The sequence below is a fragment of the Branchiostoma belcheri genome, unplaced genomic scaffold (genome assembly GCF_001625305.1).
Source record: "Branchiostoma belcheri isolate BF01 breed outbred unplaced genomic scaffold, Haploidv18h27 scaffold153, whole genome shotgun sequence".
Taxonomy (NCBI): domain Eukaryota; kingdom Metazoa; phylum Chordata; class Leptocardii; order Amphioxiformes; family Branchiostomatidae; genus Branchiostoma; species Branchiostoma belcheri.
Genome location: NW_017802969.1, coordinates 303,908 through 326,178, shown reverse-complemented (window position 1 = coordinate 326,178; position 22,271 = coordinate 303,908). Strand labels below are relative to the sequence as shown.

The following is a 22,271-nucleotide window of genomic DNA, read 5'->3' as shown; positions in this document are numbered from 1 at the left end:
CAACACACAACACACACACACACACACACACACACACACACACACACAGACAAACGCTACTGAAAACATAACCTTCTTGGCGAAGGTAAAAACATGGTCTAATGGCAGGGTCATTAACTAGATGTACAAACTAGATGGCAGAACACAGTTTTCACCCTATGGGGATTTCTATAGTTACATGTAAGCACCCTGAGGTGACTCACTTCGACGCGGTAAAAATTATAGGAGGGTGCACTAGAGAATCAAGCCCAACTAATATGTTGAAATATACAGTATATTTTACAAAATAGCTGAAAACCAAAAAAAGTTATAGTTTTTTAACATAATGACGACCACTTTGATTTGGCCATCTACCGGGGTCAACGGAACTGCAGCCGGCTCACCCCAGAACGCGGTTGCGTAATGCCACACATTCATACACGAACAGGGAAATCTTCACAATCCAACTCATACGGTATACAAGCCGATACATTTCCTTACCACACAGCGCAGTTTTCTCGTTGCGACCACGCACATAAGTCGCTCTAGCCAGGATTCAAGAGGTTTGTCAGCACTACTTTCTATACCCGCGTCATAGACCCCGGGGGTTGCCCATTAATACTGTGTTCTGCTTCCTTGGCTACACAGTCACGCTACTCACGTACATGTACATTGTACCACCCCCAGGATACACCATGTGGGTATATTGGGGATGTGACACTTGGGGATGAGACACCCGTAAACCTTGACATCAGTTTGGTATCAAGGCTGATGATGAAAGTTTATGATGCAAGTTACGACCTCACGGATGGTAAAGTTGAATAAATAAACCATGGATTGCTAAATCCCTGGAAAATTGGTGTCTTAAAAAAATGTGGAAAGTTGTTTTCCAGATTTCAAGGTCACCGTGTCAGGAGACCTGCATTTAAACATGTAAAATTTGTAACTGTTTACAGTCAAATTTGTGTAAGACGAGCATCCGGGGACCGAGGAATATAAAAAGAATGGTGAGAAGACAAGGCAGCAGATTTCGAAGGTCATGTTATCTTTAAATGTGTAAACGTATTTTCATCATTTTTGGTGTCTAGGTAGCTGAGAGAGATTTGTGCATAATTATATACGAATTATGCATGTTAGGACTTAATTTGCATAATTAATGAGAAAATTATATAATTACAGTGTTTTACATAATAATACTGTAAGTTATACATGTAATCTATTTAATCTGTGGCAGGCGGAACATCAACAGATACCAATTATGCAAATGATGACCTAATTTGCATGATTAATGTGAAAATTCTGTGACTCCTTATTGGTAATTGATTTGGCAATTTTATACCTTGTGACATGTGTCAGTGTTACTGTAAATGCATTAATGTTCGCGAGGACTAAATTTCACGCAGCGGAGCAAATAGAGAGTTCGCGAGGGATTTTAGTTCGCTATACAGCAGAACCAAATACAAAAGGGAATGCCGACTTCCTCCCCCCCCCTTTCATGGGTTTACCCGGCCCCGGAAATCCCCATATTTGATAATAATAATAAAGTCCCAATATTTTTCTTTTGTCACACAAAATCGCCGGCTATGGAATCTTTTAACAAAACGCTACTTAGTACAGAGTAACAGTGATTTGGTTGCAGTTAAAAATTCATACCGAACTGATGGCTCGTGCTGAGAATTACACGGGATCTGTATTGTACCGAAGGACCAGGCATCGAACGGTTAGATTTTTACTCGGATATTCAAAGATGAACTCGTAAAATACATTTTTAAAAGCAGGAAAATCTTGTTTCCCGGCATTTATTTCTTGAAATACGGGGCTGACTTGACACAAAAATTAGTTTCATGCCCCGCTCCTGGCTTTCTCAGCTAGCTGCATAAATTTTGACGGTATGCAAATCTCGCGTCACGTGTCCGCATTTCGCGTCTCTGATTGGTTGTACGTCAGTCGGAGCAGCTCGCCGCGGTAACATACTAGCGGGCCGACGCGATGTAAACAAATTTTCTTTGTTTTAATATAAGCGCTAAAACGCTTTTTCCACAACTACACATCGATCTTTTAGTGAAGGAATGCATAGTTCCAAGAATCTTTCGGGAAAATGTATATTTCTATGGGGATTTTTGGTGTTTTCGGCGTGATTTTGCAAACCGGAAGTATACGGACCTCGGCGTGCCTCGGCGTGGGTTCGTCGTACCCTCGCTAAATTTTTAGCTTTTTTACCCTCCGTTTTACCAACCAAAACAAAATACAACTCCCGCTAAGGAGAACCCAGTAACATTTCAGATCCCAGCAATTATGTTTTTGATCAAAATATTTGTGGATGTGCCTGCAATTTAGCCGTATTCTTGTCGCAAGCGGCCCCGCGACGTGCACGCTAAGATTTCTTGTACGCAGTTGACATGGCCTGACACTGGATTCGGTGTCTCATAAAATAATTTTTATCAGTATAAATAATTCTGATACTCAACAATAGCACAGAAATATTCTATTTCTTGAAGAACTGGACAGGTCTACTTTTATTTGTGTCTATTTCTGCTGAGACAATACGGATAGTTATACTTGGCTCTATGGGTAGTAGTATAACGTTACATGGACACCTGGAAGATGGGAGTGTAGCGATACGGTAAACAGTTCGCGAGGGACATGACTTCACGAAGCAAGCTCTTCGCGAAAACCGCGAAGTTAAATCCCTGACGAACAAAAATGCATTTACAGTACTTAAAGGTTAACACCACTAGGCATATATTATGTTAATGTAGAGGTCATTTGCATAATTAATGAGGACATGTTGGAATGAAGCATGACAAAGGAGACGAATACACGAAAAATGTTGTCATTTGAATTTAGAAAACCATAAATTAAACTAGATTATGCTAATTACGACCTTATGTCCATAGTCTATGACATATAAAAAAATTTCATGGAGGTATGAGATCTCCGAATTCTTGTTAAGAAGGAAATGTTTGTGTTTATAAAAACCCTTTAGGGTTTCGGTTCAACCACTGTCTGAATTAACATGGCCAATCAGAACAGGGTGTAATCAGGGCAAGTTTTAATCAACTGTCTCTGATGAATAAAGAGGCTTAAAGATGAAGACAAGGTCACCTTGAAGAATATGCATGGTGAAATCTGGGTCAATGGTGACTGGAGAATATCAAGTAGGGCAGGGCAGGTGCTATATACAGTATGTATAATGGATGTTACTTGTACATGTACATCCTGACCCTACAATGTACATTGACTATAATTTTTGACTTGTCAAAGTGAGTCACCTAGGTGTCCTTAACTACATTGTATAAAAATCCCTATAGCCCCAGGACTGCAGCAAAATTGCTCGGAACAGTAACTGTATCACAAAAGTTCTGATTTTGTCTGCCAGTGGGTAAGTCCATTGTAATAATTACCTCCATGAAAAATGGAGGTATTGTTTTTGGCGTGTCTGTATGTATGTATGTGTGTGTGTCTGTGTGTCTGTGTTTCCGCAACTTTGTGGTCAGCATAACTTCAGAACGCCTTTATGGATTATGATGATATTTGGTATGTTGGTTAGTCTTAGGAAGACAAACGTCAAGGTCAAATATGGGCCTCCTGGTGGATGACCTTGGTACTGCAGCAGAACTTCCGGTTTTTGTATCTTTTGTCCTGAACATGCTATGGTCTTGATGTTTTGGTGACAGATTGCTTTTCCTGTCAGGAATAAGTGGTGTGAGTTTGGTCCCCCTAGCAGCTTGTTTTGGAACTGCAGGGCACTTTCTGGCGAAATGTTTAAAAGCCAATAAGTCCAGATAGGAACAACATATTTTCATAATTTTTGGTGTGTATGTAGCTAAGAGAGAGATGTACATGATTAAATGCAAATTATGCAAATGAGGACTTTATTTGCATAATTAATGAGGAAATTCTATGATTACAGTGTTTTACATTATACTACTTTCATACATGTAATGTATGTAACCTATGGCAGGCAGAACATCAACAGATACTAATTATGCAAATGATGACCTAATTTGCATAATTTATGCAAAAATTTTATGATTTCTTAATGGTGAATAATGGGAATGTCATACTTTGGACATCTGTAAGTTCATCAAAAGTTAACATACATCACGATGCACATATCATGTTAATGTGGAAGTAATTTGCATAATTAAAGAGGAAATTTACATTTACATATCAAGCCCATATTTCATGGAGGTATGAGGTCTCGGAATTCTTGTTATGATGGTTATCATCATGGTAGTTAAGACATACCACTACAATGTATGTCATGTACATTTGTATTACCACATTGTTGGCTAAGCCTTGTATATCGAAAATTAATGAATTATTTTTCTTCTTCTATTTTTTACAGGTATCATACACATGTATGTGTTGGGGTGATGGCTTGGTTGGAAACAACTGCAGTTACAGTCGTTTAAAACAAGGTCAGTAGTACTGTTGTTCCAACTGTGAACTTGCAGTGCAAGGTGGTCTTGTGGTTACGGTTATTAACTCAGAACCAGAAGGTTCTGGGTTTGAATCCATGGCAGGCCCCACTGCTGTGTCCTTGAGAAAGGCATGATTTTGTAAACCTATTTCCTCACTCAACTTGGGTGAATTAAAGCCTCAGTCGACTGGTGATATACTGTAAAGCCTGAGCTCAGCCTGAGGTCCTGTGTTTGAGGAGATACATACGTTGAGCATACATGTATATTGTTAAAGACTCCATTGCACTTACCAAAAGTAGTAGGGGTCCTTCCTAGTGTGAGTGGTTCAAATCTTACAGTCCGGTCTTACACAGTGTACTTAATGTACAAAACTACATTGTAGTGACTGTTATGCCTAAAGGCGGCTTTATGGTTATGTGAAACAAACAAACACAAAATCAAAGATCGAGAGCTTCTTTCCCCTCCTAGCAATGATGTTTTAAGTACTGTACATGTATATAAATATTGATACATGTACATATTAATTAACTAATTTGATTTAATACTGTAGACTACAGTAAATTTCAGAGCAATAAACATCATGGGCCACTTTCATACCACTCAATGAAGAATAGTAATAAAGAAGAGGTATTACAGAAGATTATGCTTCTTGAAAGCCCAAGCACTCTTGCACACACACACACACAAATGCTCCCATAAACATAACCTTCTAACAAAGGTTACACTGTAAAATAAATGTAATTATATCCATTACAGAATGACAAAGTGCTCCTGATTTTAATCTAGCTCTTGTGGTGAACACTGGATTAGACTTTAATTGGAGCACAATGTGCCTCATATGAACTTGACTTTGCAGGCAGTCATATTACGCTGATATATGACACCCCATGTGGTAATAATGATTGGATTCTTTCCTACGAAAATGGAAATTCTGAAACAGCGATGGTGACAAAAGACCTGCTCAGTATTGATGGATTAAGTAGAAAATTGTCCAGATGTGGAGATAGAAACATTGCCCTGAATGTTGATTGTACCTCAATCAATTTATCAAGTTAAAATTATAGTAGACATGAGAAACTTGGATTCAGTTTTGGAAGAGGTGTTCATGATACACACACAAAAGAGGGTCTTCCGTGAGGGATTGCATTAGCCATTTTGTAATTTACCATTAGTCATACTTTAATTCAATGATATTTCAACATTGTTCTATGTCCTAATTATGTTATTTCTTATGCTGTATTCATCATTAAGTGTTATTAAAACTTCTTTGTATCGCTTAGTTGGACACCAAATTAACCCCAAATCATAACATTTTTAAGGGGAGGGGGCACTGATTTGTGTCTTTTCTAATTTTCACCATTTTCTGATTGGCCAAGTTTTCTCATGGCACATGCTTCTCTGACTAGTCGACTGCCTTCATTGGAATGCCTACAATGTATTTTTTTTATTGAATAAAGCAATACAAATACAAGGATGAAGTGGGGCTGAACTCAAGTTATACAACTTATTTTACAGCCACACTTAACATTTAACATAAATACAATAGTCATACAGTCATAAACATAAAGTAGTGCGCTGAAAACTAAACCCCTATACATACAGCAATATATCAACAAGAGAAGTATTATATTATTTATATGTTAGAAACAAAACGGAGTATATTATGTAAAAGAAAAACGTTTAATGCCTCTTATGAAAGCTTGGATAAATAACATTGTACTCAGAAGGTATCGTACACGACTCCCTGAGTACAAGATGGAGCCTGGCACTTTCAGAAAGGGCATTTAAATCAATCAAAGGACCGAGAAAGTTTGTTAAGGAAATCAGCTCTTAACTGAGTAAACAAACGGCAGTATAATATAAAATGAGAAATAGATTTGCAGGGGTACCCACAAATACATGAAGGGCTACAATGGATTGAGGACAGGGTCCATTCAGCTGTGTGAATGGTGTGTTCAGCACCAAGGACAGGGTCCTTCGGATGTGTGAATGGTGTGTTCAGCACCAAGGACAGGGTCCTTTGGATGTGTGAATGGTGTGTTCAGCACCAAGGACAGGGTCCTTTGGATGTGTAAATGGTGTGTTCAGCACCAAGGACAGGGTCCTTTGGATGTGTGAATGGTGTGTTCAGCACCAAGGACAGGGCCCTTTGGATGTGTGAATGGTGTGTTAATGATTACGGTGGTTGTGCACACTTCTCTAGATGTTTAGTTGTAGAAGACTATACAAAAGTCCCTAAGTCCCTGTACTTTTTGTTGTGTCAATAAAGAATCTCTAACTTCTCTGATGGACTGGAAAGGTGGTTGTCAGAGAAGTGCGATTAGAAAACTTGGTGAAAATTAGAAGAGTGCAAATTGGCGCAAAGAAAAAGCAGAAACGCCTGCAAAGGAGGCTACACTGTACTGTATTTGTACATAAGGATTAGCCATAAACTGCCATTGCGTGTGACGGGTAATGTTAAAGGTCAGCCTTCCTACCAATTTAATTTCCCGGTTAACAGTTCCTTTTTTTTCTGATTTGCAAATGAAAATAAAAATTCAGAATGAATGGCAAAATGCTCATATTTTGCCCTGAACAGTTGAAAACAGTCCTTTTCTTACTACTTGTTACAGTCACTCCATATTTCAATGCAGTGGTCGCATTAAAAGTTCAAAATTCATTGTTAAAATTTTGAACCAGCCTGGTGTGTTGACTTCATGGTTCCTATCGTACCATTTTGGGCCATAATAGGAAGCCTAGGCCTGTCTTTAATTTTTTCTTTTCGCCCGCCTGCTCCATTATTTTTCTAGAAAAATCCGTTAACCAAGAAATTAAAATGGTGTGGCCTGAGTACAATCTTCCTCAGTTCAGCGGACAAGCCGGCTGGTTTACGATCATTTCTCACAATCTGAACTTTAAAAATTGCATTTTGACATGCAGGGGCCATAAAGCCTGAGTCAGCCTGGCTGTGGTGGAACATATGCAGGCAGATCTGTAACATAATGACCTTTCAGTTAAAGAATGCAGCATTGAATAACCATTAATCTCTTCATGAAGATTTAGAAAACTTTGGCCGTGTTTATGGGAAGTCACCCAAACCGCGATTCGGGTAACTCGCATTCCTCACATCTGGTCCATGTGCCATACATTCCTTTTAAAACGGGCCCTGGCCGATCACGATTCTCAGAAACTACATTCATTGTTGTTTGATAAAAAGGTAGCGTGTTATCAATGTGAGAGGTCAACGACCTGCTTGCTGATGCCCTACTCCCAGCGTACCTCGGCCGAATGCCGACGTGGTCCCGCCAGAGGCGGTGAAGCGCGACCTAAAATGGACACATTATTTGACCATTACTACTCTTTAAGTTGCTGCCAAGTAAAACGTACCTGAGCCTAAGTGGGCAATGTTAGTTTTGGTAATACAACTGTTGCTTGTACAATCTACATTGTACATTACTCGATCCAAAAACTTATTAATTCAGTCTTTGAATGTCATAAATGCCACATTATTGTTGATCACAGAAAGGTGACCTGTGGTGCAGTCAATTGGTATTAAAGCTCATCTCCAAAATGCAGGGTTTTGTCTTCTAACCACTGAATTCTCATTTTTAAAGGTTGGAGTCATGAGGTGCATACTGGAGCCTTACATAGCATTGGGCTATAAATCCCACAGGTATAGATGGGTGAACTTGGACTCAAGTCAAAGCTACATGTATATAACATGAAGACAGACACTGTATGTTCTTCAAGACCTAACCATGCGTGAATACCATCTTACCGTCCTGCATACATTAGATTATTGAAGTTTGTCAAGGACATTGTGACTTCCTTGTTCTTTGTTTCGTGCGTTGGTAGAATGTTTGAAAATGTTACGACATTTTTCAAAACTTTTTTTTGTGTGTTCGAGTGCTCAAACCTGGAAATAGATGGTCTAGCCAGCATCTGTCTTTCTGTCATTTGAGAGAATTTTGCTGTTCATGACAGAAAGAAAATCACAATCTGTCATATCAGACAATAATCAGCAGTAAACTTAGCTTCGTCTATCTGCAAATTTTCGCCGCAAAATGCAGAAAAAAAAATTTCAAGGGTTCAAGATTAGTTCAAATTTTTCCTGGATCCCCTAGAATTGTCATAACTTAACATGGTTTCATGTCAAACAAATTTGACTTGAGGAAAAAAAATTCAGTCTGGCTAAAACACTGATCAGATCCAGAAACTGTGGCATGTAAAATGGATAAAACATTATGCTGCTTTGAGCACTATCGCAACAGTCCATGCATCTGGGAAGTTATAGGTTAGAGTTATGCCCTGCATACCAACTTTGAAGGTGTTATATAATATAAAGCAAGGAATATGTCGGTGAAAATTAGACATTCAGGTAATAGGATGATACACCAAAAACAGTTACTCAAGCAACTTGATAATTATGATTTTTTTAAATGGTTGGACGTTTCAGGTAGCATTCACTACGTTACCTTTCATCAGTGACACTAGAGAGTTGTCAGAAAAGCAGGTTTTTTAGTACGGACTACGCAAGGAATCCCAAAAGTATTAGATTGGTGAAGTTGGACTGTCTGCAACATGCACATGTACTGTAAGATTGAGATTGATGCTCCACTTACTGCAATTCTTGCTCACACGTGTGACGACCATACTTCAATCCCGACCACACACGCGATATCTCCCACACCGTAACCTTACCGCTAATACAGCCGGTCATCAGAGCATTAAATTTGTATTGGTTACAGAATTACTCAGTGAGTCTTTGCTCCACGTGATATGAGATGGAGATTTATGCCGTACTTACGTCGGTACCTGCTCACGCGTGGCTGTCGTAGATGTATTTTAATCCTGCAGATGAGGTATTTTTGAAAGCAATTTTACCTTTAGATGGGGGCACCCAGGCATCAAATTTGTATCGGTTATGGGATAACCTGAGGTGAAGGTTTGATACATGCAGTTTTGTTAAGCTGGGAAAACTTTATCACCCTAGTCCTGCGGTGCGCAACAATATTGTTGTTCTGCACAAGCATCTTCTATTTGCGAGGTGTAACAATATTGTTGTTTGCAGGGTATTTTTAGAATGCGTTCACAGGATGCACGGTCGGCAGTTCCGGGCAGGCAGGTTGCGTGTTCCCGCCATGGGTCAAGGGTCAGAGGTCAAAATTTTACTATGCAATCGTTGTTAGTCGTCCCAGAAGCCTTTGGGAGCTAATTAATATTCCTGAAGGCCAGACCCCCTCCTCCATGAGTTTCCAATACTTGTGAAATACTCTACATCACAAATGTAAACCCAGGGTAGTTTTCATGATGTCCCTTGATAAGATTATAGTTGAAGACTGAGACCCAAGCCGGCTGGAATGGTCTCAGCCTGGAGTGAACTTTGCTTCCTAAACTAGATGCCAACTGTAAGAAGTTAATCCATCACTGGATACCTGGTACCTTAGATTAGATAACCGTATCTATCACGCTGCCTCTGACGTCAAGTGTGAGCCTAATGGTGCCATGAATCTTGCTGCATGGATAGCCGGATCGGGAACATGTGGTGTCGGATTTGTGGTAAGGAGCCATCGATCAGTGGGAATCAGTTCAATTCTACAGACCGATTTACACACACAGGCAAAACCTGACACGTGAGAACTGCGTACACCTGCGAAAACTACATACATCAAACATTTCTTGCAATGTAATTCAGCCTGCTTTACGTATTACTAAGAATTGTATATTCAAACAAGAATTCCGAGATCTCATACCTCCATGAAATATGATCTTGATATGTAAATTTCTTCTTTAATTGTGCAAATGACCTCTGCATTAACATGATATATGCATCTTGATGTATGTTAACTTTTGATTAACTTACAGATGTCCCAAGTATGACATTCTCATCATTCACCATTACGAAATCATAGAATTTTCGCATTAATTATGCAAATTAAGACATCATTTGCATAATTAGTATCTGTTGAAGTTCCGCCTGCCATAGGTTACATACATTACATGTATGTAAGTAGTATAATGTAAAACACTGTAATTATAGAATTTCCTCATTAATTATGCAAATAAAGTCCTCATTTGCATAATTTGCATTTAATTATGTACATCTCTCTCTCAGCTACCGACACACCAAAAATAATGAAAATATGTTGTTCCTGTCTGGACTTTTAAATTGGCTTTTAAACATTTCGCCAGAAAGTGCCCTGCAGTTCCAGAACAAGCCTCTAGGGGGCTCATATGACTTCTTCCCAAGCATGAGAGCTACCTTCCATCAAAATTTCATGACCCTAGCATGTCCAGATCGCGAGATATCAAAACCGGAAGTTGCGCTGCAGTACCAAGGGAAGCCACTAGGGGGACCAAAATCTAATCATTTCTAGTTTTCGTCACACCCTACCAACACACCAAGTATGAAAACAATCCATCCAGGCGTTCTTGAGTTATCTTGTTGACCAACAGACGGACAGACGGACAGACGGACAGATAAACGCAACTGAAAATATAACCTCCATGACACATTCCATGGAGGTAATTATGCATTATATCGAGGGCTAAATGCTGTTCTTAACCCTTGTCCTGCAAGGCCCATATATACATGTACTTGTATACAGGGTTGCACATACAGTACCATCTATGTAGTGCCATATAGAATACAACACGGGGTATTCCGTATCGCCCGAGGTACCAGCCCGACCAATGCGAAATTTATCTAAGTATGTAATAGTACTAATACCCACCCAAAAAAACACACCTTTCAATGCGAAATGAGCAAAAATTTGGTGTCCCTAAACCCAAAAAATGTCAATTCCAACGTCCGAATTTTGTATTCGAAATTCCAAAGTGGCACACGCGGTTAGGGCGAAATGCGTTCGAATCGTTCTATGGAACATTTGGATGCCCCGGGCCGTATGCGTTAAGAACCCCCGGGCCATACCGCTAGTTATCACACAGGCCGGAACACCTGTATCGAACGTAATCGCGGCCCAGGTATTACATAAAATTGTGTACGATTTTGGGGTGTTTCTCGTGCAACGCAACACACTGCAGCAAAACGCAATGAATGCGTAAGTAACTTATAATAGCACCGCAGGGCAAGAAAAAGTCAAGGGTCTGTGTTCTGATTAAGATTTCAAATTATTAAAATATATTATGTAAAAAATGCCAGCAGGACAAGGGTTAAAGACTGTAGGTACGCAGTTTTCATACTGCAGCTTTTTGCCTGTGAGTAAATTGTCTAACTCTAATTCATCAACTTGATATGAACCATAGCCTCCAAGTCCAAACCCCTCAGCACTGTCTCATGTAGACAGTATTATCATTGAACTTTTCAACTTTAACCACCAGCATGCTAAGGTAGCCATTTGGCAGCAAATTTGTATTGGATATCAGGTCAGGCAGCGGGGAGAAGGTTAGTAAATAAATTAAAGCACACTTCATGCAACAACAGTTAAGCGACGGTCACAACCCGCCGTACGTGCTTTTTGTCCGTACGTTTTTTGGGAGGCTACGTCTGCTACGTTTTTTTCTGAAAATGTGCGGAAGGAGTGGCATCGACGCACGTCACTCGCACGTCACTCGCACGGTTTTGCAAGGTGTAAGAGTGTGGTCTGCACGTTACGTCTGGCCGTGAGCGGTTCCGTGCATTGTACGTTGCGCAAGTGGTAAGTGAGTTGTATGTGCTTACAACGTACGATCTCTGTGCGATTGCAACTTTACCGTAAGGAGGCCGTACTCACACGTGCTTCTTCCGCACGACACGTCCGGGGCACGCGCGTCGCTTGTACTCGCACGCACGGGTGGTGAATCCGCAGACCGCACGTAAAAAAAAGTTTTACATGCACTTAAAGTTCTACGGCGTGTCTGCGTGCTCCCAAATCCGTAGGATTCCGTACGGAGGTGGTACTCACCACGCACGGGTGCCCTGCGTTTGCCCACGTTTTTGCACGTAGACAGCACGCAGAAGCACGTACGGTGGGTTGTGACCGTCGCTTTACTACAGTTGCTACTTAGAGACTACCAGATGGACTTTCCAAAGTTCCCATCACTAGATGCAGTACAAAGTACAATATATTCTTCAGGGAGCCATTTGAGCCGTCACACTGATGTCTTCTGGCTTTTAGACATCATCAAGTAACAATTTTGACATCTGAAAGTGTCAAATTAGAGCCTGTGTGGTTTCCCCAGAGTACTGTTTCGTCCTTGGGAAGAGGCTATCACAGCTCCCTTCTATGACTTGTGGTATTTCTGTTAGGCTAAATTAGCTCTCATATATGGTTGTTTAGTGTCCTGGATTATAGTAACATTTGCAGAGTTCACAGTATGGGACGGCCTGCTAAATGGACTGTTGCAAATATTTGTTCAATACAACGCCAGGTTGCAATAATTTGATACAGACCCACAAATAGCTGTTCAGCTGCATGCATTAGGCCACAGCAAGACTTTTTTTATGGATGACATCCTCCGCAGAGTCCAAATCTAATGCGAACGAGCGAAAAAAAAAAACAAGGCGGGCCGAAAAAAAAAGCTTCCTACATTTTAAAATTTTGACTAGTATTAGTAGTAAGTTGAATTCTATATGATCCCATGGTATGCTGATATCTTTGAGGCAAAAATGTGATATTGCAAATTTGTTAAGGCCACACCAATTTAATTTGTTGCTTCTCGGATCGCCCTGTCCATTTTTTTTTTATTTGCAAAAAAAAAAAAAAAATTGTTTCCTTCTAAATTAACTGCAAAATGCTCAATGAAAGACTATTTTGGCCCCAACGGTTGAAGAAAGTACTATAATTTCTTCCTAGTTGTTAACAATGTAACAATGCAATTTTGTTTCAAAATCTATTGTTTTAATTATAAACCAGCCTGGTATGTTCACTTCATGGCTCATATTGTCACATTTCCGGCCATCATGGGGTGCCTTGGCCTGTTTTTTTTTTTTTTACCCTGTCGCTTCTTATTTTTCTTGAAAAAATCTGAGAAACAACAAATTAAATTGGTGTGGCCTAAAGAGGACAGATTGGGCTCCTCCTGTTTCTCCATGTACATACAGTATATCCACAGGGGAAGTTTCTGCAGTCATGTCTCATTTATAACACTGTGGCACGTCGAGGGGCTTACTCATTCCCTGTAACTCTGCAGCAGGAGGCATTGTGCAAATCTATCCCTGGGATAGCCGAGGCTTTTGTAGCAATATTCTCCAGCTTGGCAAAATTCTGTGGATTACCGAGTGTCAGTACAGTGTCTGTGCAGGGTGATACAAGTGCACTGCTCCCTGTGCCGTCAGGGACTTAAGCAAAAATTCCAAAAGTAGAAAATCTCTGACTACTTCTGGCACGGTCACCGACCCGGCTTTGAGGTCACTGACTGCACTTGATGCTAATGATAAGTTTCTTTGCACCCTCAAAGATCACTGCTGTTGATGTAAACACTTAGGCAAGAACCATTTTTGGTGCCAACTTCTAGTAAATTGTTACCTCCTTCCGCGGACGGGTTTTGTGAGAGATTTAGATTTTTATGTTCGCAGCTGTTTCTCGTGTTTGGGTGGACGGATTTTTTTGGTGTAAGTTTTGCTATTGGGCTGTAGATGATGCACGTTCTTTTGTTTTTATTGTATATGTGTTTTCGGGCGTGAAAATGGTGCCTTTTGGTGGTCCCAGAACACCCCTTTGAGCGTGAAAATAGTCGCGACCGTTGACCTTTGGTGTGCTTAAGCTATTCTCGTTTGTTGCTGAATCATCTGTACTTCAAAATGAACATGTTTCCCCGTGAGTGACTCAAAATATAGCATGACACATACCCTTATTTTAAGACTGACCTTGAATTTTGATCTTTCCAAGTACCTAATTCGGCCATGTCTTTTCTTTCCAAATAGCTAAATCGGCCATGTCCTTGGTGCTGAAACCCTTACTGTACAGTACTTTGCTCAGCTCCTTAAAACATTCATGAACCGACTTCACCAAACTAACCAGCTTTACCATGTACATCCCTCTGGGTCAAACACTTTCCTACTGTGTACCTATCAAATAATCCATTTTTCTGTTCCTTTAAGCTCATAAAAGAAGAATTACTGCTTGCCCACGGTGAGTAGGTGGTATTGTGAGTGAATGTGTGGAATGGGACCTCACAATAGGGCTGCATCACCCGATGGGAGTGTAGAAGCTAACAAGGGAAGCAAAGGCATCTTTAGGGATGGAAGGGAAAATGATCAATCAATACCCTTTATTTATACTGGAAATGCCCTGTCGGCCTTAGCCGCTCTTCCCAGAGGTCCAGTTGAGGGGGGGGTGGTCACGGGAACACAATAAATAAGTAAATAAAATTTAAATTAATACAAAAATAAATTACTAGTAAATACCTAACATAATAATCACATCTTGTCCAAAATCACAGTCCGCAAATCAGTCCGCAAATCAAATTTCTCGACTACCATATTCTTTGTTTGAAAGTTGTCACTGATGGAGCACACTGTGCATCCTCTGGTATGCTGTTCCACATGATAGCCCCAGACACAGCCAGACATCTCTGCATACAGTTCCTGTTCATTCTAGGCACCATCAGTTTGTGGGAGGAAGCTTGCCTGGTGTTTCATTAGTTGTAAGAATATAGGGAGAAAGTATCACTGATTTTGGAAGGAAGCTCAGGGACTCTCCAGATGACCCTTATATACATGTAACTATGTGTATGCACTGACCCTGACTTCTTTAATTTGTGTAGCTTCCATTATAGATGCAATTTTAGGTCATTTAATTTTGTATAAAATGTTTTTGTGTATTTACAAGTGTTTATGATACTAGTTTTGCTGGCCATGTCAAATTCCATTGTAATGTCTTGTCTTTTACAGAAGGGCAAGCCCTTTGCAATAGCCACAGGCTAGTTGGGCTGCCCTGGCTGTGTGCTGAACAGCCAAACAAATAAATCAATCACTGATTCTGATAAAAATGAAAGACAATTAACTTGTAGATGAAGTATGCATCTGAATATCGTCCCAAAACCTTTTTACCCTTTCAAGTACAATATATCTCTTGTTTCCAAATATGTCGTTTCTTTGTGCCTTTTCATTGTTCTTCCATTGCCAAAGAGGAAGGGAAGGTCATCTGTAGTGCATTTGTATTCAGTAGCAGGCATCCCGTAAACCTGTTGTGGAACAGTCTATCATAAGATAAGTTTTGTTTTACAGCCTTAATATCAATCATTCTGAAGTTTGATGCCCACATAACCACCTTCTTCACAAATCTCTCAGATCAGCAGAAACTCTTATCTTTCAAAACTCAGAGTCATAAACCATAATGGAAGTGTCAAAATAAGTTGAAATATGGATTTTGATGGCAATATTGAAATCTAGGTTTTGAGATACTGTTGATATGATCTTATTACTCCTTTTGCTCAGATTTCCCAACTGACACAAGCTTGGATTGTAGGATGTAGATTTAATAGATGGCGGTGAAAGAAATTACTGCAAAATGCTTGCAAAATGGAAAATCAAATTATAATCAAACAGTTAACAGATTATGCAAAGTGATTTAACTTACCGGTATTCTGAAAGAAGATTGTCATTTCCAGCACAAATGGGAGTCAAACATTTTTTTTTTTTGCTGTGATTCTCTGGCCCTTATTGACGGAATGAAAAGAAAGAAGCCTACTGCTTCTGTGTGTGATGTGACATTATGCAGATAGAACACAGTCATGACTCTGTGAGCTGGGTCATAAGCTTAAGCTGTAGAAAGTTGTTAGTGTTGTTGTGGGATGGTAGTAAGGCCACACCAATTTAATTTCTTGGTTAACGGATTTTTCTAGAAAAAGAAAGGAGCGGGCGGGCGAAAAAATATGTGGCATATGTGCCTGTGTGGGTTGTTACTGGCTGTGTTACATGGTTCAGGTGGAATGAATGATTGGTTTTGTGTAGGATGAACATGACTGAGGGTCCAGACATATGTGCCTGTGTGGGTTGTTACTGGCTGTGTTACATGGTTCAGACTCTAATTACCAGGCTGATATCCCTTTCCCAGTTGAGCATATTGACTATCGGTGAGCGAGTTGGAACACAGATTCCTCCCTCAGGTTCCTCTGTGTAAATTAACTCTGGATTATTCTGTTCAATTGCCCTGAAAATGGGCCGTGTCCGTGCATGCCATCCCTGTCTGACAGGACGTGAGCTGGGTGGGAAGCTATCCTCGAAGAATGGGCTACATTCTGTAACTAGAGCTATTTATGTAAGGAGTTTGAGTACATTAATGAACTGCATATTATACTGGTCACTTGACATGCACTAGCAAGGTTTAATACTGAGCACTTTATTTGTGCATGTGTGTCATTTAACCTCTGTACAACAAACTCACATGCAGGGCAAAACCGGTTGTGACAGGTTGAGTAAAAGTTCTAAACAATGGACAATGGGGCTCCAGATGTCTTACTGAGGAATGACTGTGGAGAGCTACAATGTACATGTAGATACAATGATAATGTAGCTGGTCTCTTGAAATGTTGCCAAATTTCAAGGGCATTTTGAAAGAAAGACTTGAAACTATACTTTTTCCCTGATGTGAAATTATGTAACAAGTGGAAGGCACTGCTTGATGTCATTATACCTGATAAAATCATGTCAATTTTTGACTATGAAAATTTTTCAGCGATGTCAAATTTCTGCTGTTTCTTTTTCAATCTAAGTTGTCAAGTGCCATAATTACCTAATAGTATAAACCCAATTTTAGGTTCAGGTCCGGATTCAAGTCCAGAGGTTTAGGTTCAGTTCCGGACTTGTAAGTCCGGACCTAAACCCAAAATTGCATGTTGACAACCTTGCAATGTTGTCTGGGTGAAACTTTGGCCACATAACATGGAGGCCGGTACTTGACAATGCCCGATGGCAATGTTTTCTTCGTTTTGCAGCAAAGATTTTGCAATCTACAGATGGTTTTAGGTGGTTTGGAAAGAAAAGGGGTATGTGAAATAGTCTTTATGGAAATAAGTCCGGACTCGGTTCTTCACTTTTAGGTTTTTTTGGACTAGAACCTAAACATTCTTACAAGTCCGGATCCAAGTCCAGTGAACAGGTATGCAGCACTACTAGTACTTGCAATGTAGGCAAATTATCTGAAAATGGTTCTTGAGTCAGAAGAAGTACCATCATTCATCACAAGGCTCTGTGCCAGTTAGCACATCTGAAGGCCTGATTCTAACTGTTCCACAGGCTTCACACTTCACAGTCCTGATTGTGAGGATAGCAGGAGTGAGCATCGATTCTGGCCTTTTCCCAATCCTCCTGGAAAAAAAACAACTTAGTTCCTTGAACAAGCTGAAGGGCAAGGTTGCTCAAGACTGCAGGGGTCTTTGTAAGAGATTTCTACGAGCTGCAAAAATTGCTGCCAGCTATTTTGTACATGTAAAATGTGTACTACCAGCAACTATGAAATGAGTGAATGTGCCTTCTTTCAAACCCTTGAAAAATCATGAAACCAATTATAGAAGATCAAACACAGTCATAACTGTTGGGGTTCTGCATGTACAAAATGTACACGTCTGTAACTGGCTTTTATTCTGCTAGTTAGTGGTTCACAGTTGTTTTATTGCTGCTACAAAATAGTAAAAACTGCCAGCAACTTGCATAATGAGCACAAACATTTCAAAATGTATTTTCGGGCTAGATTGTTTTCGCAGGAACTGTTGCATCCATGGTATATCATAAGCTTTTAACTCAAATTAAAGTAAAACAGCCTCCAGTTTAATTCCGGACTTCCAGTTTAATTCCGGACTGGCCTCCCATATCTCAGCCACCTTACACCCTGATGGGCTAAAATTGCAAACTATAGGTAAAAATGATGTAAGAAATACGTAGCCACCATCGATTGCCCCCTGGGGAATAATCTAAATTTGCAACATTATGCATAATTATGCATAATTATGCATAATTATGCATAATTATGCATAAGGGTTTGAAGGTTATGCATAATTATGCATAATGGTCAAGGGTTATGCATAATTCTTCAAACAGTTATGCATAATTGTTCATAAGGCTTGCTAGGGTTATGCATAATTATGCATAACTGTTCTCAGGGTTATGCATAATTATGCATAATTATGCATAAGTGTTTTTAGGGTTATGCATAAATATGCATGATAGTTCTTAGTGCATAATAATACACATGGGATTTTCTAAGTTACACCGTGGTTTTGCTGTCATATCATTGTTATGTTTGCAAAGTTAGATTGTGCCAGCCATGTTTGCAGCTGCAACAGCTCAAAGACCCTGTTTTCTCCTCATCCTCAGTCCCGTTACGTAGCAGGAAGCTTAAGCCGTCTGACCGTCCACAAAAGTCCCAATTTACATATGGGCAAAAACCTGACAGTATGGAAACTCTGTACATGCAGTAGAAAAGTGCACGAAAACTGTACATCAACTTTTACCTAATAGTATGACATTGTGTAAATCTGACGACTACTCCAAGGAGCTTATAAAGAGACCCTCTCAACGGTTTCGCCCCTTAAGGGTATAACTGAATTTTGACGGTAACTGATGACCATGTCACCTGGTCCTTATTTGCATTCGCCTTCATTCAAAAATATGAATTTGCCCATGAGTCAACACTGTCCAGTGAGACTTAAATAGTTTGCATTTGTCCTGGTATCTGTATCTGTATAGCCGGTATAACCGCCTTTTGGCGTAACACTCCAGTTGTCTCTAACATGTGGTAAAGATGCCATCAGGAATATTTCACAGGTGTGACATTGGGCGGGATCCCAGAGTCTAGGTTGTTAATCGCTATGATGAAGGGTGTTGCCTGTTGGTAACAGAATTCCCCCCTGAGGTGTGCCTGCAAGAATGGCTTTAGCTGCAGAGATGCTCATTCCCCAATTCTCGCATTGAACACAATATTTTTGCTCAGGTAACTGTTCGCCTACATATATACAAAATGAAACAATGTCTTCAGTGTTCCAAATTTTTGCCTGTAGTTATATATATATATACAAGGAGTACAAGGGGCAGAATTTCTATCCATCATTCATAAATCAAGTACATTTGTAACTGTGTTCTATCACCAGTGTTTCTAAACCTGTATCTGGATGGGTATGCATTGCCTTGAAAGAGAATTGGTCCTTCTAGTTCCTTAGAACACACAGTAAGGGACAAAAATGATAGTCTGTATCATGTGACTTGTGTGACCACATGGTAAGGTGGTCTGTCATGGCACCACTATACATTCCTTCACTGTTCTGTCTATGCCTTGGCAGTGCATGGATTTTTCACCCATAACAAGCCCCAGGGATAAGGCAGGAGTCTGCTGTCCTTCAGCTTTGCAGGGCTCTGCTCCTAGAAGTGATTAATTACCAGGACACACAGAGGAAACACACTGGAAACACAGTCTCTAATTGGCGAGAAGGAAACACACTGGAAACACTTCCACTATACCTCCTCTAAAACAAACATTAGGGACCCTCTGAAGAGGGAAAAAGGAGAGGACACACAGAGGAAACTTACCCTCTTCTGTCCAGAGTGTTTCCCCTGTGTTTCCCTTGTATTTCGACTATGTGACAGAGGTTTGAAAGGGAATTTTATGTTAACCTAACACAGTTGAAAAAGCCTTCGATAACTTTGACTTTATTGCAACTTGCATGGCAGTCTTGTACCAAGTTTAGCTTGTGCAGTTAGAACCCAATAGGAACAATAGTCATCTACATGTATGGTATGAAACACCAGTTCCATCAGACCTCTGTATGTAAGGGTTCAGAAATTATACCTTACATGTACACACATGTAGAAGCTATTGATAAGGGAAAAAAATTTCTCCATAGTCATATCTCCACATTCTGCTAAATGCCAAATGCCAAACTCTGCCAATAATCCCACCTTTTCACAGAGGGCCAGGCCTTCCTGTACTTGAAGTTGAATGGAGAAGTGTGTTTCCTGATAGGCAGCAGCTAAGCAGCATGAAAAACCAGAAGCTGTTTCATGTATTTACTTAAGGATTAATTGGTAACAGGGCATGACAGATTGATTTGTATCAAAGCCTCCCATGCAGGCTCTGCCCTCTGGCTGAGATAGAACTCTGAAGAACACCTTGGGTTGTCAATGAAAATAGCAGAGTGACTCAGAAGTCTCCACATTCTTCTAATGCTAATACAGTACAAGCTCTGCCATATCCCACATTTAGTGTTAAGCACACAGGGCCTTCCCTACATGTACCTGTACTTGTATGGAGAAGTGTGTTTCCCCTTCAAATGACTAGGCCCGCCTCGGGATGGTTCACAGCTCAAATAGCTTATTTCTGAGACATGCTTTTTTTGTCATTGCTTGGTTATGACCACTTGCTATCCTTGGTAACAATTGTATTACATTACATGTAGTAATGCTACATGTAATGTATTTCATAACACTGGTCAGATGTGGAGGCTACAATTTCACCAAGTGAACCCTTCCTTTCAAATCTGATTTGCCATATCATGGAGCTAATTAGGTGTTAGTCTAGTATCCATATCTATTATAGCTGGAAGTCTCATGGCTGTGAAATGGCTATCCTCTTAAACAAACAGTGCTCCCTGGGGGCTGGATCTCTGAGCCAGCATTTTATTTCCAAAACCTTTGACTGGAATGTTGCTTGTACTGTAGCATTATGTTACTAATTATAAGGCGAGGCTCTAATATCCAACAATGATATAACACACTGCAACATTTAGTTGCAGATTAATGTTCCTGTACTGTGTACAACAGAACGGGTTTACGGAAAAAGGAGTCCAGTCCGATTGGCGGAAAAAGCAGTCCAGTCCGATTTTGGGGTGGAAAAAGCAGTCCGGTGGTTTCTACGAAATTTTACGAAAGACCATAGGCACAATTTTTTCTTGTGTGTGTACTTCTAGTTTCTATGGGCACTTCGAGTTTCTATGAGTACTTCGAGTTTCTATGAGTACTTCGAGTTTCTATGGGTACTTAGAGTTTCTATGAGTACTTAGAATTTGTATGGGAACTTAGAGTTTCTATGAGTACTTAGAGTTTGCATGGGAACTTAGAGTTTCTATGAGTACTTAGAGTTTGCATGGGAACTTACAGTCTGTAACTTACATATCATCATCATCATCATGCCTCCGGATTATTACTTACATATAAGTAATAATAATTAGTCAAAAGATGAAGCGGTCAACTGACGAGATTTCCAGGGCCGATCCTGCTTGCAAGTAGCCTGATTAAATCGCTTTACGGTTGCCAGCTGCCCAACATCCAGTCGGCCCCTGCTAAAGCCACGTATGGCAGAATTTGCATTACACCGACAAGCATGTAAGTACCGGAAGTACAATTGTAAGAAAGAATCCCTTAATAATTAACTTTTGTTTATTGTGGATAGGTGACCTGTATGTATAGAAACTACTTTTTGGTGGTCCCAAGAGGTGTAAATCCGTTGTCCGCTATTCCTCACCCAAGGCTGCCTGAATTACGGGTTAAGGCGGCATATAGTGAGTCACATATATGCTAATTCAAGTTCCCATACAAACTCTAAATAGTCATAGAAACTCTAAGTACCCATAGAAACTCGAAGTACTCATAGAAACTCGAAGTACCCATAGAAACTAGAAGTACACACACAGGAAAAAATTGTGCCTATGGTCTTTCGTAAAATTTTGTAGAAACCACCGGACTGCTTTTTCCACCCCAAAATCGGACTGGACTGCTTTTTCCGCCAATCGGACTGGACTCCTTTTTCCGTAAACCCCAACAGAACACTATTTCCTTCCCAGAGTTAAGTGCTAACTGAGGGGGGGCTGTCGTGTAATTTCCTTGGGGGCATGTTGTTCTGAACAGGAAATGTAGAAAGACAAACGTGGAAAGACATACTAGTAATAAAAAAAACCTGACAGTTTGAAGTTGTTTTTAAGTGTACCACATTCTCAATATACTCGTCTGGTATT

The 22,271-nt window shown here is 40.1% G+C and overlaps 1 protein-coding gene and 1 pseudogene across 1 annotated transcript in view; one reads left to right on the top strand and one right to left on the bottom strand.

The window, feature by feature from the left end:
- Positions 1-22,271, bottom strand: part of LOC109465585 — a 213,552-nt pseudogene that overhangs the window by 86,205 nt on the left and 105,076 nt on the right.
- Positions 1-22,271, top strand: part of LOC109465598 (LARGE xylosyl- and glucuronyltransferase 1-like) — a 91,040-nt gene that overhangs the window by 9,169 nt on the left and 59,600 nt on the right. Inside the window, exon 2 of the mRNA XM_019762950.1 lies at positions 4,331-4,403. The gene's annotated coding sequence lies outside the window, so the exon portion shown is untranslated. The remainder of the gene's footprint in view (positions 1-4,330; positions 4,404-22,271) is intronic.